The sequence below is a fragment of the Cibotium barometz genome, chromosome 33 (genome assembly GCF_041138505.1).
Source record: "Cibotium barometz isolate CiBa-2024 chromosome 33, ASM4113850v1, whole genome shotgun sequence".
Taxonomy (NCBI): domain Eukaryota; kingdom Viridiplantae; phylum Streptophyta; class Polypodiopsida; order Cyatheales; family Cibotiaceae; genus Cibotium; species Cibotium barometz.
Window position 1 is genome coordinate 10,805,335 of NC_141078.1, and position 15,779 is coordinate 10,821,113.

The window sequence follows — 15,779 nt, forward strand, 5'->3', positions numbered from 1 at the left end:
AAAATTAAGCATCTTGAAGAATGTATGTGTGTAATGGCTTGGCGAATATGTATTCTATATAGAACTAGAAATTTAGAAATTTGGGGTGAATCTTTTGGATTAATTCTTAAACAGAATGGTACTACCTAATCTATTTTTTGGCAAATATTTCTTAAAAATCTCAAAATTTTGTAAAACGTTGGGTGATTTTTTTTTAATGAATTTATAAAATAGCCAAAATTTTTGGAGACCCTTGAAAAATAACCAATTGGCTATAAATAGCCCCTATTTTTTTCCATGCCTTTCACTATGTAAAATAGTAAGCAAATAAACACATAGAGGTTTAAGTTAGGGGTCTGCTATCCTTTGAAAGAAGCACTAGTAAAGAAATACATATTTCCTCGTAAATTTGATCTCTAAATCAATCTTGAAGTAAGTGCCTTTTTCTCTCTCTAAATATGGATGTATGTTTGTTTGTGTGTATGTGTGTGCATGTGTGTGTGTGTGTGTGTGTGTGTGTGTGTGTGTGGCATGAGCATGTGCATGTGTGCATTTGTGTGGTGTTCACGCATTCACATGTGCATGAATGCATGCATGTGCGATGTGCATGCATACGTATGTGTATACATGTGCGTGTGTACGTGCATACATGCATAAACAAGATAATGATTAAATCAATGTACTAGTTCTCTAATAATTAATTGTAGTTTTTTTTATTATACTATAGCATGGACTCATGCGAGTCCATTGTGAGGACCTCATAGCGATGATTTATCATGAGAGTTATCGACGGTCCGTGCAAGTGCACGTGACACACCATGTACCTTGCACATCGTGGTGGACCTTGAGACGATGATGTACTTCTTACGTAAGCTAGGTAGCATCGTGTTTGAGACAAGTGGCTATAGACATAGTGTACTGCTAGAGTTTCATGTCGCTTGTCCTACCGCGAGGTACACAAGCTCCCTTGCATTAGGAATTCTACTTTAGATCTATTTAGAGATGGCCAGGGCGACTGTCTTGTGGTTGGGAAACTGCTTCTTATTAAGAAGGTGCTCCCAACTGGCTATGTTAGCATATATCTATAGTCGATATGTAGCCTCTTATGGGAGGATGCCACACCATCACCACATTCCCTTATACTTTGTAAAGTAGTTATATGCAGAGTTTGTATTAGGACTAGAAGTGGACTATAGTACTTCTCATCTTGGTGGTGGTGCCCAGCAAGGCTTAGGCGAGTATGGTAGGCCATGACCCCCAGGTCCTTTGAGTTATTCAGGCAAACTCGATCTTCAACCATTGAGGGACTTGGATCAGAGATTTAATGTACAACTTTCTATAGATAGCATCCAGCATGTGTTGTGGCTGTTTTCACACACAGTGCCTTTAGTGATTGAGGTTGGTACCTATTTTTGATTTGTTTACTTATATGTTGGTAATGTCTCGTGTAGTTTTTCTATGTGTCTTATTCATGTTTTCTCTTTCATGTAGATAGCACTTTCACATTCTATTACAGAGTTGCAGAGAGGCTAACTACTACAGAGGTCAAGCATATGAGGTAAGAGATGGAGTAGATGGAGTAGATGAGAGCACAGATGGGGGAGCAGAGCCATAGGCTATATAAGTAGGCCATGAGGCACCGCAGCATAGGATGGAACACTTTTTTCATTAATCTCGATAGATGCTTGTATAGCTCAGTCTTTAGTGACCCTTATGTTGCCTTATATCCTCGATCTCCATTCGCGATCTTGGCTTGACGACCATTTGCTACACAAGCTCTATAGATTCTACGTGAGGGAGAGTGCTTAGTATATTTTCAGCCCCTTGAATCAACAAGTGCATGCATGCTAGGATGCAGCTCGGATGCAGTCACTTCTTCCATCTCTATTGCATCTCCCTCTCTAGTGTGGGCTAGATGCCCACTCTGTAGATATGACATAGATTTTCCTATGTATTATTCTCTTATATTTATACATCATCCCATTTTAGAAGTGTATCATTTCTCTCTCCCTCTCTCTCAAAGGCACGCATGCACACACACACACACACACACACACACACACACACACATACACATACCCTCACACACACATAGGCACACACACTCACATACATTTACACACACACATACCCCTAATGTTTTGTCTCTTTCATTTTGGTTTCAGTGTGAATTCCAAAGGCCCAATTTTCAATGTGTTGTGGCCTTAGAGAGACCCCTCGAAATTGGACCTTTGGCATGCACATTATAACCAATTGTAGTCTGATGGTGACCAAACTTTGCAAGAGTGAGGGTAGGGTCCACAAATACGCTATTATAATTTTTGGTTACCACATGAGAGCATGATTGGTTGATATGCATGTCAAAGGCCCATTATTTAATGTGTTGTGGCCTTAGAGAGCCCTCTCGAAATTGGGCCTTTAGCATGCACATTACAAGAAAATGTAATTTTATAGTAGACAAAACTTTGCGAGAGTGAGGGTAGGGTTCACATATACACTCTTGCAAAGTTTAGTCACCATCAGAGCACATTTGGTTGTGTGTATGCCAAAGGTCCAACTTTCAATGTAGAGAGCCCCCTCAAAATTGAACCTTTGGCGTTCACATTGAAACCAAATGTACTCCGATGGTAATCAAACTTGAAAAAGTAAGGGTGGGGTCCACCTATATACTCTTGTAAAGTCTATTCACTGTTGGAGCACATTTCGTTGTAATGTACGTGTGAAAGGCCCCATTTCAATGAATCCTTAGAGAGCCCATTGGAAACTGGGCCTTTGGCATGCACATTGCAACCATTTGTGGTCCGATGGTGGGGACCAAACTTTGCAAGAGTGAGGGTAGGGTCCACATATACACTCTTGCAAAGTTTCATCACCATCAAAGTACATTTGGCTATAATGTACATGCCAAAGGTACAATTTTCAATGGGTTGTGGCCTAAGAGGGTCCCCCCCTTAAAATTGGGCCTTTGACATGCACATTGCAACTGAATGTGGTCTGATGGTGACCAAAATTTATAAGTGTGAGGGTGGGGTGGTTCACATATACACTCTTGTAAAGTTTGGTCACCATCAGAGCACACATGGTTGCAATTTGTGTACCAAACGCCCAATTTTCATTGTGTTGTGGCCTTAGAGAGCCCCCTCAAAACTGTGGCAAGATAAGAGTGTCTAGTTTTGTCCAGTTCATGCTAGACTGGGACAATGCTTGGAGAGAAAATTTGGGGGAGCAAGGTACTTCAAATGAGATCAAGCAACTAATAGAAAATACACATGCACTCAAATTAATGTAATATAACTTAAATTAATACAAATTAGTCTAATTAATCAAAATTAATCAAAAATATGATAAAATTATTAAAAAATGATCATTCCATACTTAGAGCAATCCATTATGTTTTCCATAGATGCATTGCTATAAGTACACTATTCCCCTATAGGTTTTAGATGATTTACATCAAAAATGTAATTTTACTAGTTATATTATTAATATTTGCAGGCCTTCTGATAGCCTGGAAGAATTTTGGAAAAGAGATCATTAAAAATCTAACCATTTGATTTGCAATTTTAACTAACCATCACATTCTACTAATGTCTCACTATCTACCACTCTTTTAATCTACAAGATTGAGCATTTTAAGTGGTAGTTATTGTGGGTGCAAAAAGTGGCATATATTATAACATTGTAATAAAGACCTTGAAATATTTAAAGAAAATAGATAAATAGCTTAATTTTTTTTCAAAAATAAGGTTAAGCTCTTTTCACAGGAGTGAGTTTTTTCAAAATATTTTATCATGGGAGTGAATCCAAATAATTATATGTGATGCATGGTTCATGTGTGAAGCATGGTAGTGAATTATTTCCATTTGTTTTATAATTAGTTTTGTGAGTGATCCCAAAGTAATTATGATCTAACATTGTGGATTATGTTGAGTATAGATCATGAGTTTGAGACAACCAAAGTGGACATTGGGCGAGATTATCTAGCCAAGCACATGTGTACTAAATATTTAATTTTGTATGGTTTGACCGATTGTATAATATATGTTGGGCAAGCTTTATTTTTTATGAGATGCTTTAAAAGCATTGGACTAAGGTTCAATTTTGTAAAAGCCCAATTTTGGAAAAAGCTAAGGGCTAAATTTATGAATACGATTTAAATACAACGTGTGGGAGTGGAGCCACACATGTCGCCGGGGGGGGGGGGGGGGGGAGGCAAGACTGCACCCAGTCTTGTGTTCTTTGATTTATGCTCTTGATTTATGCTATGATGTTATGGTTTATTTCTTTTATTATTTAATTTATGGAATAATCTAATCTCCATGTACCATGGTCTTGTAAGAGTGGTATCAGAGCACGGCAAATTCAAGATTTGAATTTGGGTCATGGAGATTTGAAGAAAAATCCAGAAATCGATTATTACTCAAAGGTTATTGGCTTGGAGCAAATTTGAAGACTTTTCAACAAATTCAAAAATGCCCACATGGGAAGAGTAGAATCTGCAAACAACAAGGGTACATGCAGACAGCAAGGGTACAAAGCTTTGGACAAGGACACAATTCATTAAAAAATCCAAAAATCCAAAAGGTAAAGAGAAATCCAAAAAATAAAGTAGAAAAGATGTGGAAGACCTTTGGGCAAAAGAAGGTATGGTTATGTGAATTTTGTAGACCATTAGATCAACATTTGGATCAAGGGTTATGAAGAAAGCCACCCTTTTGAAGAAAACCACCCTTCTTCTCCCAAAACCACCTTTCTCAATTTAAATCCTCTCCCTAATCCAACCATACAGATGAAATGAGCAAGAGAAAGAGCATTAGAACCCACAGTAAGAGTGTCTGAACTCCATAATCAACACACTGGCAGATTAAAAATTTTCTCATTTTCTCTTCAAGTAATAAAGCCATATATATATATATATATATCCCTTCTCTCCTCTCCAAGTTCAGTGGCGGGCAGCTTCTTTCTCTCCTCTCCAAGTTCAGTGACGGACTGCTACTATCTTCAATTCGTGCTACGCGCTACTTCAATTCAAATCCTCTCCCTAATCCAACCCACAAACCAGTAAGAGTGTCTGAATTCCATAATCAACACAGTGGCAGATTAAAATTTTTCTCATTTTCTATATATATATCCCAAGATTCGGCCGGCTAGACGGACTGCTATTATCTTCAATTCGTGCTACGCGCTACGTCAATTCGCGCTGCTGGCCGGATTCCTTTGTTCGCTGTGCGCTGCTGGCTGGATGCCTTTGTTTAGTTAAGTAAAGATTTTTACAAAGCTTTTAATAAGCTTTTTGGCTAAACTTAATATAATATAAGCTTTATATATATATATATATATATATATATATATAAAAGAAGCTAACTACATAGCCCCGTTTACAACCGTGAGCAATGTAATTTAATATTTTTACTATTTGCTTGCTAGACTTTATTCACAGCTTAATAAAACTTTAATTAAAACTTTTATTTAAAAGCTTTAAAGACTCAAAGCTTTAACTTTTTAAGGAGAGACACACTTTTTTAAGAGAGATGCACGCTACCCACATGTTGCCTATATGCTTAATTACAAGCTTTTGTACAAAGCTTAACTCTTTAAAATATTTATTAAATTTTTTTATATTAAGAGCTTTAGACCTTTAGAAGCTTCTAGTAAAAGCTTTCTATTAAGCCTTTACCTCTTCTTTTTATTTAAGACCTTAAGTTTTATGTTCCATTTAAGACCTTAAGCTTTATGTTATAAAGCTAAAATAAATAATAATAATAATAAAAAGGAGACCAAGCATATAACTAAAGCTTTAAAAACCTTAAAACTTTATATTGCAACCTTATAAGCCTTCAATAAAAGCACCTCTTCAACTAAATTCAAAGGATTCCACAGATCCAAAACTAGCAACATGAGACTTAAAAAAAAGTTTTCTTGAGGTTTACTTCTTAAGGATTTCGTCATGGGTTGTTATTTTTTACAAGTCAACCATGAGGACGACAACTTCTCTTTCGATCAAGAGGGTAATTCCCAACATTATGTAATCTAGGTAAGTCTAAAACTCATACTTATGCATTGTTTAATTTATTATTATTATTATTTAAAAAAAACTATAGTTAAATTCAAATATAATGATCAAGATAGTGCGATGATTGATATGTACTTTATATACACGGAAGAAAATACATATTAGACCATTTACTATCAAGACTTAAGTGAACTAACAATGATGCATATATGTTTTTCGACTGATCACGCGAAGAATGTATGTAACTTATTGTTATTTCAAATTCAATCTTTAAACTTTAACACCTTATTTAAAACACTTTTTTCAAATTATTTTCTTTCTATTTTTAAATAAGGTTAACCAGGTGTCTGTGAAAGATACTTTTGTTGATATCTGTGAGAGATACTTACGCTGGTATATATGTGAAGGATACTCATGTTACTTTCTGTGAAAGATACTCGTATTAGTGTATATTAAAGATACTCTTATGATGTCCGAGACCAATGATTTTATATTCACGTGATCATAATTTTTTTTGTTAATAACATGTGTTAACATGTTATTAACATGTTAACATGTTAACATGTTCCTAAAAAAGCCGGTGGGAAGTAACCTGGTAACCGGATAAAATCCCTCCGGGCTTTTGCTATACCCGGTGGTCCCGCCGGGAAAAAGAAAACCCCGGCCGGTCCCGACAGGGTCGTCGTCCAGCCCGACGGGGTACAATTTCCTATATATATGGACCCGGGGGGCCCTTTAGGAGTTCATTGCTAACAGCATACTCAGGTAATGAAACTTGTGTGTGTGTGTGTGTGTGTATGTGGGTGTGTGTTCGTGCGGACAGTCGCCCACTGTCGCAATGCGCGGCAGGATGTGGGTGGTCCGCCACACGAGGGATGTGTATGTGGGTGTGTGTTCGTGCGGGCAGCCGCCCGTTGTCGCAATGCGCGGCAGGATGTGGGTGGTCCGCCACACGACAGGTGTGTGTGTAAGGCCATTCTTCGGAATGGTGCTTACCCTGGGGCACTTAGTCGGTAACGCGGCTAGTCTGTGTCCTATGGTAAGTATGGCACGCCGTAGCGGTACTAGTCGATAACGCGGCAAGCATAGTATCGTTATGGCGATGTCACCTTCCCTTCCCTTCCCTTTGTCAAAGGCGGGCATATGGTCGGTAACGCAGCCAGTGTATATTCGTATCCTATTCGTATTCCCATAGAATCGGGCGGCATTTTGTCGTTAACGCGGCAAGTTGGTGTCGTCCGCTAGTACATAAATTGTTTTTTGCATATTGCGGCATTTGATCGTTAACGCGGTCGAAAAAATGTCGTAAATTTGCTTGCATATTACGGCATATGATCGTTAACGCAGGCGAAAAAATGTCGTAAATTTGTTTGATTTGACTTGTATTGTTTTTATTGTGTTTGATCCATGCGATACTTGGTTGCTAACGCGGCATGAGTATTTCATGGATCAAAGTTTACATCATATTGTCTAAACGTTTTATTTTATAATATCGTGATTTGTAACTCGAAAAAATGAATATCTCTCTCTTCCTACCCTCCTCTCTCTCTCTCTCTCATGATACACTTCACAACTCTTTCTCTCTCTCTCTCTCTCATGATACACTTCACAACACGATAGATGTGTAGATAAGGATTTCTTTTTTTTCTCTTAAAATATACATAATTCCTAATAATTTCTTTTTTCTCCCTCTATTTACTTAAAAATTAAAACAGTACATTATTTTCCTCTTTAGGACATCACAAAAATATTAAAAATGTCATCTAATGTTTCTTCTCTCTATCTGTCACAACTCTCTTCCTCCTCTCTCTCTCTCTCTCTCTCTCTCTCTCTCTCTCTCTCATGATACACTTCACAATTCTCTCTCTCTCTCTCTCTCTCTCATGATACACTTCACATCTCTCTCTCTATCACGATAGGTGTGTAGATGAGGAGTGCTTTAGGATTACAAAACATTATTTTCCTCTCTTTAGGAACTCACAAAACTATTAAAAATGTCATCTAATGTTTCCTCTCTCTCTATCTGTCACACCTCTCTCTCTTCCTCCCCCTCTCTCTCTCTCTCTCTCGTTCGATAATGTATACACTTGATAAGTAATAATGCACTTGTTGCGGTTGTCTCACGTTCGATAATGTATTGCATGATGTTGAGTTCAGTAATATTATTTGATATTCCGTTTTTGTTTGATCATTGATAAGTAATGATACACTTGCTGTTCTCTCACGTTTGATGATGTATTGGATGATGTTGAGTTCATTAAAATTATTTAATATTCTGTTTTTGTTTGAACATTAATAAGTAATGATACACTTGTTGCTGTTCTCTCACGTTTGCTTGATGTTGATTTCAGTAATGTTTGATATTCTGTTTTTTTGTGTTTAGTGATATTTGCTAGATTTACGAAGACAACCAACATGCTTTCCCTTGAAGAGCGTAAAATCGTTCTACGAGCAATTCGCATTGAAGCAGTCATCACAGTGTCACAATGTGCTGATGATATCGTCAAAAAGATCAATGAGTCTGAGATACTCATGCGAGATCTAATAGACCAGATATGGAAAAATGCACAGCGTCGGCTTCGAAGCGGAGGCAATGCTGAGTTGCTTGATAGACAGAAGATAGCAGATTTCAACCATCAACATATAACACGAACCATTTTAGGGAGCATGCGTGTAGCATGCAGTGATCTTAGAGATACTGCCCCGCATGAAGCTAATATGCAACGTCTACAGTTATGGGACGTTGTATGGAGCGAGCAAAGAGCCAAGAGCAAGTGCATGAAGGCGCTGGATGTAGAGTCCCTCCCCAAAAGAGTGCGCATTGCCCAGGACGTCGCTGCAACGTCCAGCCAGGCAGATGCAAGTGGTACAGGTGTCATTAATCGTACCATCTACAATTCTATGTGCACACATCTCATTAGCATCCTGCACGAGGCACTGTTCGAAGGGCGAACAATAGGCTCTGGTGTTTTTGGCACAGTAAAAGAGTATACAGTTAAAGGTATATCATTTTTGCCGGAGCACATTACTTTTTGCGGAAAGCACTACAAAGGAGAAGGCAGCGCCAAGCTCGAGAGCTTCCAGGCAGAGCAGGGCATGCAGGTTCTACACCCATCGATTGTCAGGTGTATTGCCTTCACAAAAGAATCTCCTTGGATCACTATTTTCCCATACTATAATGGCGGCTCGCTGGGTGATACTCTTCTGAAGGTTCCCTTCAGATTCAGTGAGTTCACCAGAGCAATTTTCCGTTTGGATCGAGAATGGAGACAACCCCCGCCCGATAATATTCCTTTAAGTCATCTAGAACTTTCTAAAATAAAACAAATAGTAATAACCATGCCACATATTATGCATGCCCTGGTGGAAGGCCTAGCGGCAGCACATCTGGCAGGAATTGTGCATACCGACCTACATCCATTCAATGTAGTGTTGGATTTTACAAAAGAGTTGAAGCCACGCATAGGTATTATCGATTGGGGGTTACTGCTGAGAGCGCCCAAAAAACGGGTGTCTCTTAATTTTGTATTTGAAGCAGACAAGAACCCTGAGAAGGTGGCACAGGCGGTCTCCTACGCAGACAGAGAGCGCAATAAACGGTCGTGGATAGCCCCGGAGCTTTATGATCCGTTTTTGGCAGATGCATACACTCCTGCATATGATGTTTTTGCCTTGGGATATTTATTACAAACTTTATATGACTTTTGGCAGAAAGTACAAGAGTTGTGGATGGGTAATAGTTCCCATGACAAAGTTACCATGGATACTATTATGTATAGAGTCAAAAATTGGATGTTTCTGCCTAATCGCGATGAGCGAAAATTAATTTTGCAAGTAGTTGAATTTTTTAGATCACTAAATACTGATCCAACGAGGGCACAACGTCCTCTTGTAGAGCTATCGGTGTCATTCACCCCAATTTTGTAATGATACAGTATTAGGAGATTAAGTTTCAGGAATGGCACTTTGTTTCTCTCTTCAAAATTTGATGTGTCCATTGTTTGAAATATTATCTCATTGAGTCTTTACAATATCTCTCTCCTCTTGTGGTGTTTAAGTTTATGTTTTCTCTTCAAAATTTGATGTGCGCCCATTGTTTGAAGTATTTTTGGAGTCAACTGGCTATTTCTCATTGAGTCTTTGCAATACATATCTCCTCTCGTGGTGTTAAACTTTAAGTTTTTAAGGGTAATGGTCAATTTATCTTACGTTGATCTTTATAGTTCATTAAAATCCTAAAGTCATTTATGTTCATGTAGATATGGCAGAGGCGCAAGCAAACGAGCATCAAGAGTTAGCGAAGAAGGCATATGAGCGAATGAAGGCCCTTGCACATGGCCTGACAGTCCGCGCGAAGCTACAAGAACAGCATGCAAGTTGTCGAAATGGACAAATCCTACTTATGCCCAATGGAAAGACATAAACAAACACGTAACCACAGAGATGATAAAGGAAATATGGCCATGTCCAGATGGCGAGATTAAGAAGGGAAGATGGAAGATTTCACGTTGCACTCACAATATCAAAACTAATGCCGAGCGCATTTTCTTGGAGGTGTACGGTCGTCCTCTCCATAACGCCGACGCTCCACTCTATTTTGCTAAGATGCTATATACACAATTTATCCTAGAAACTCCACTGGACTTCGCCTCCAGAGAGGCCACTGTCAACACCCACGACATATGTGAAGAGACAGTGACATTCACAAGGGAAGAACTTGCTCTCATGATGGAGGGCGCTGGATTGGAGTTAAACAAGGTCAAAGAAAGCTTAGGGGCACAGCTAGCAGAGAAGGAGAAAGAAGCTGAGCGATTATCTCAAGCGTCAACTCCTCCCCCAGCCAATAGAGGGATTCAAGAGCAGCTCACAAAGATCAGCCAAGATGTACAGAGCATCTCTTCACGTATTGCTCCTGTGCGCCAAGGAAACCACATCTCCTCCCCCAGCCAATAGAGGGATTCAAGAGCAGCTCACAAAGATCAGCCAAGATGTACAGAGCATCTCTTCACGTATTGCTCCTGTGTGCCAAGGAAACCACATCTCTCATTTTTTGATACATCCTGATCTTTTGGGAGTTTCTGCTAAGGCTACTAGTTCCTCCACCCCCCAATGTCCTGTATGTTACAAAGTATTCGATGGGTGGAGCGGCCAGTACATACTACCCTGTGGACACTACTACCACTTAATATGTTTAGTGAGGCAAATGCAAAATACTTCCACATGTGCATTGTGCAGTGTCCCAATAAATCAAGGTATTTATACAGTGTTCGGCATGGCTAGCGAATATAAACCACCAGGACCTTTAGATGCAACTCCTAGTGCAATTCGTAATTTATTTCAAGATGAAAGCTAAGAAAGACAAATCCTACTTTTGTATTGATAATTTCTCCAAATACGATCATTTGTACAAGTACTTTTTATGAAATTAATGAAATGACTTCTTCCTCTATGTCAGTATCTTGCTCCAAAATTCTTTCACCGTTTACTCTCTCGTCTGCTAAATTAAGCTCATCTAAGTCAATGTCTAAATTGTCTTCTATCTCAAGGGTGGTGCACAACGTGCGTCCAACATCAAAGTTCTCGTCTACTACATCATCCTCACAATTGTACATCCATCTAGGCATATCTTCTTCATACTCTTCGCTTTCAATGTCTCGCAAGATCTTTTCATTGTAATACATGTAAACAAGTTTATCTGCTTGATCTGCAAAAGAAGTCGATTGCGAATAGTACTGTGAATATATTTGTACATGCTCCAGTTTCTTTCTGAGCCTGAGTTTGAAGAGCACTGACTTAGAACCTTCATCGCAAGGTTGCGCAATAAAGCATAATGCTCACCACCATTCATCATCCACCACTTCCATGCAAGTTGCTCTTTAGCCATTTGTTGAACAAGGGAGTTGGAAAATAAACCCTCTTTCAATCGAAATGAGGTCATCTCCTTTATGCACTTTACACGATCATCAACATTATTATAGAAAGTGTTTACCACTTTATAAAAATCTTACACCACCTCAACGTTGGACATCAAATCCATATTCCAATATTCAGGATCTAACATGTAAGCAGCACTGTGTAGTGGTGAATGCGCTCCAATCCAGCTAGCATGAAAGTACTTCAATAGGACTTTTCTTTGTCTACTGGAGAATGGTACACGCCATTGCTTTTCCACCACTGAATGCTCTAATTTCTCAGGACACTCCAAACTCCGCTGGACAGTCCACCATTGCATCCATGCTTTCCCGAGATTAGGCGCTCTTTGATCAAGACTTCGTACGGCATACATAACAGGCATCATTACATGGTATGCATCCATCACACTGTTCCACCAACTTCTTCTCGTAAGCGCGGCCTTCAAGACTTTGATATTCTCTTTCACTTTTTCAAGTTGAGTGTTCTCCTAGTCATGAAATGCCATGCATGTATATGTTTCGCAAACTGCATCTTTATTTCTAAGAAGTGACTCAAAAGTGTAAAAGTGAGTGCAAAACCTAGTCTCCGCTGGAAGCTTTAACATAACTGACATGCGAGGTCGAAAAATATCTAACACTCTCTGTCTCTTGAGCATGAATCTCACAAGCTGGCGAGCAGTGTCGACGATTGAGGCAAACCATTTGGTATCATCACTTTTATACCAATCTTTTAATACAAGATTTAAACTATGAGTATTATAGCCTACCGAAAAAACATGTGGATATTGTCGCTGTAGGATTTTGGATGCATTTTTGCAATTTTTTGCATTGTCCATGACGACTTGGACTGCATTTTTGGCACCCACTTCCTCTATCATAGAGCTAATGACTTGAGCAATGTAAGCCCCAGTTTTGATTGAACCAGCTAAATCCACGGCATGGATGAAAGTCTCACCTCTAGGTGAAATAACCATTATATTAATTAATGGTTTTCTTTGTACATTAGACCATCCATCACTTACTATACTACGTCCAGAAAGCTCTATATTGCTAAGAATTATTCTTTGTACACGTTCTTTTACTTGCACATAACATTTCTCTAATAGATCATTTCGCATAGCATGATACGTAGGCGGTGAAAACCCTGGTCCAAACTCACCAATTTTCTTCCATGCTCTCTTTCAATGCTCACTGTCCACCATCATCATAGCACTCCTAGAAAAGTAAATTGCTTCAGCAAGGGCGAGTTGTGCATCATCGAGTCGACCTTGACGTAGGCTTTCTTGCAATGAATTTTGACGCATGGGTATATTTCCTACGTCAAAGTTTCGCTTGCAAGAAGATGCACTGGGTAGATTACTTTTTGGTTGCACATTGCCGTTCGGCGTACAAGTAGGCGATGTAGCGGGAGTTTGATGATTAGAACACAGTGTTCTTGCTGCCTTGATACATTAACGGTAGGAGTGTCATGTTTTCTTGAATCTTTCTTTTGAATTTCTTCTCTTATGCGTTTGGCCACTACAGGTGTAGAGGGGTGGGTACATGACTTTTTCTTCGGTCCGCCTAAAAAGTGTTCTCTTAGTTGAGGCGCCCCACCTGATTTTACTGCATGGCATAGCTTACACTCCCAATCTATGAATCGATCACCAACGTTAATTGCATATTGCCACTCTATCCCAGGTGCCTTTTTTTCCTGCTATTTGAAATTTGGACTCTATTGGAGATATCACTGGATCCAACATTGTCCTCCATCTGAACAAATAACCTATTCAACCAAGCATATAACAATGAATACACAAATGAAAAAACAACAAAGTCACTCATGTCGTATTACAAAACATACATTAGCAGACAAAGTACTTCGAAACTATCTTGACAAATATAAAAGATCATCATATAACACAAAACTACTTCAAACTATCTTGCAAGGTCTTACTACAAAACTACTTCGAAACTATCATGCACATTGCACCCCCAATCAAGGATGCCTTTTGTACCCAATTAAGGATACTTTACACAATCAAAGATCTATGCTTGCCCAATACTCTAGTATAGGACAATAGACCTTCTCTAACATTCACAAAAAAAAAAATCAAAGATCTATGCTTGCCCAATACTCTAGTATAGGACAATAGACCCTTGTCTACTCTAAACTATATCAAGTATCAAGAACCAATACAAGCCCCTAAGCAAGACTCTTGGCTCCATCCAACCATTCATAAAGCAGAATGAGGTAGATTACCTACGTAGCTCAAATGCAAAGCTGAATGACTCCAAATTTGTCCCTAAATCTCCGCAAGTATTAGCTACGAACCACACCCTGCCCCCAATTCAAAGAACTAAGGACAAGTGGCTCAATAGCCTTAGGAGTGCCTACTAGGAAAGACGGCAGTCCCTAAGATAAGGACGTTCTTCCCAAGAGGACACTTCTAGCAACTCGAGAGCTCTATAAGTACTTTGAGGAGAGATATCACGCCCCCAAAACAAGGACTATCTCCCCAAAAGTTCCACGATGGGTGTCGGGCAGTGTTTATATACAGAACATAACCCCGCCGGGTTTCTTTGGTTTTCCCGGCGGGCCCGCCGAGATATCTAATTTCTCAGCGGGCCTGCCGGGAAAGCTAAAAGCCCGGAGGTGTTACGGGACTAGTGGGTTCTGGCAGGTCATTGCTCAGGTCATGTGAATATACAATGTGATCACAAGTTTTAATATGTTAACAATAGGTTTTGTTAACGTGATCACAAAATTGTGAAGACGTTAATGAAATCCCTGTCCGAGACGGATAATCTAAGTAATATTTATCTGTGCCGAACAACTTTTCACAATCTAGTGTTGAGAGAGATTGTATCTATGACGGATTTATATTTTGTATGGTTTGGCCCATTGTATCTATGATGGATTTATATTTTGTATGGTTTGGCCCATTGTACATATGTTGGGTAAAGTTTATGGTTTGGCCCATTGTACATATGTTGGTTCAATTTTATAAAAGCCCAATTTTAGAAAAAGCTATGCTATTTATGGCTCCAAGGGCTAAATTTATAAATATGATTTAAATACCGCGTGGTGTGGGAGTGAAGCCATACACATCGAGGGGGAGATTGCACCCAATCTTGTGTTCTTTGATTTTTATGTTTTTTGATTTATGCTCTTGATTTATGCTATGATGTTATGGTTTATTTCTTTTATTATTTAATTTGTAGAATAATTTAATCTCCATGTACCATGGTCCTATAACAGCTCTATATTATGTGAGGATCTAAGGTCTAAAGTGGGAATCTCGTATGAGTTTATATGTAAAAGATATTAGCATTTTATAGAATCGGTCCAAATTTGGGACAGGGTGTATAGATTGACTTTGTGCCTAAGGAAATAAGGACTTTCGACTATCTCATGCTTAATCAGATTATTGAACTACATTCCCAACTTCGTACGTGATGTTCCAACAAAAGAACTTGAAAGGAAATTCCTTCGTTAGCTACTAGGAGAGATTGGCCACTAGAGATAAACAAATGCCTGTTTTTTTACTGTTTACACGGTGCTTGAGTGGACAGAACTGGGCACCCTAATCCTGAAACCACCCACCTTTGGCATGCACATTGCACCCAAATGTATTCGGATGGTGATAAAACTTTGCAAGCAAGAGTGAGATTGGGGTCCACATATACACTCTTGTAAAGTTTAGTCACCATCAGAGCACGTTTGGTTGCAATGTGTGTGCCAAAGGTCCAGTTTTCAATGTGTTGTGGCCTTAGAGAGCCCCCTCAAAATTGGACCTTTGGCACTCACATTGCAACTAAATATACTCCAATGATAACCAAACTTTGCTATGAGCTTTTAGATGTCTCATATATTCCTTTTGAATTGTATATCA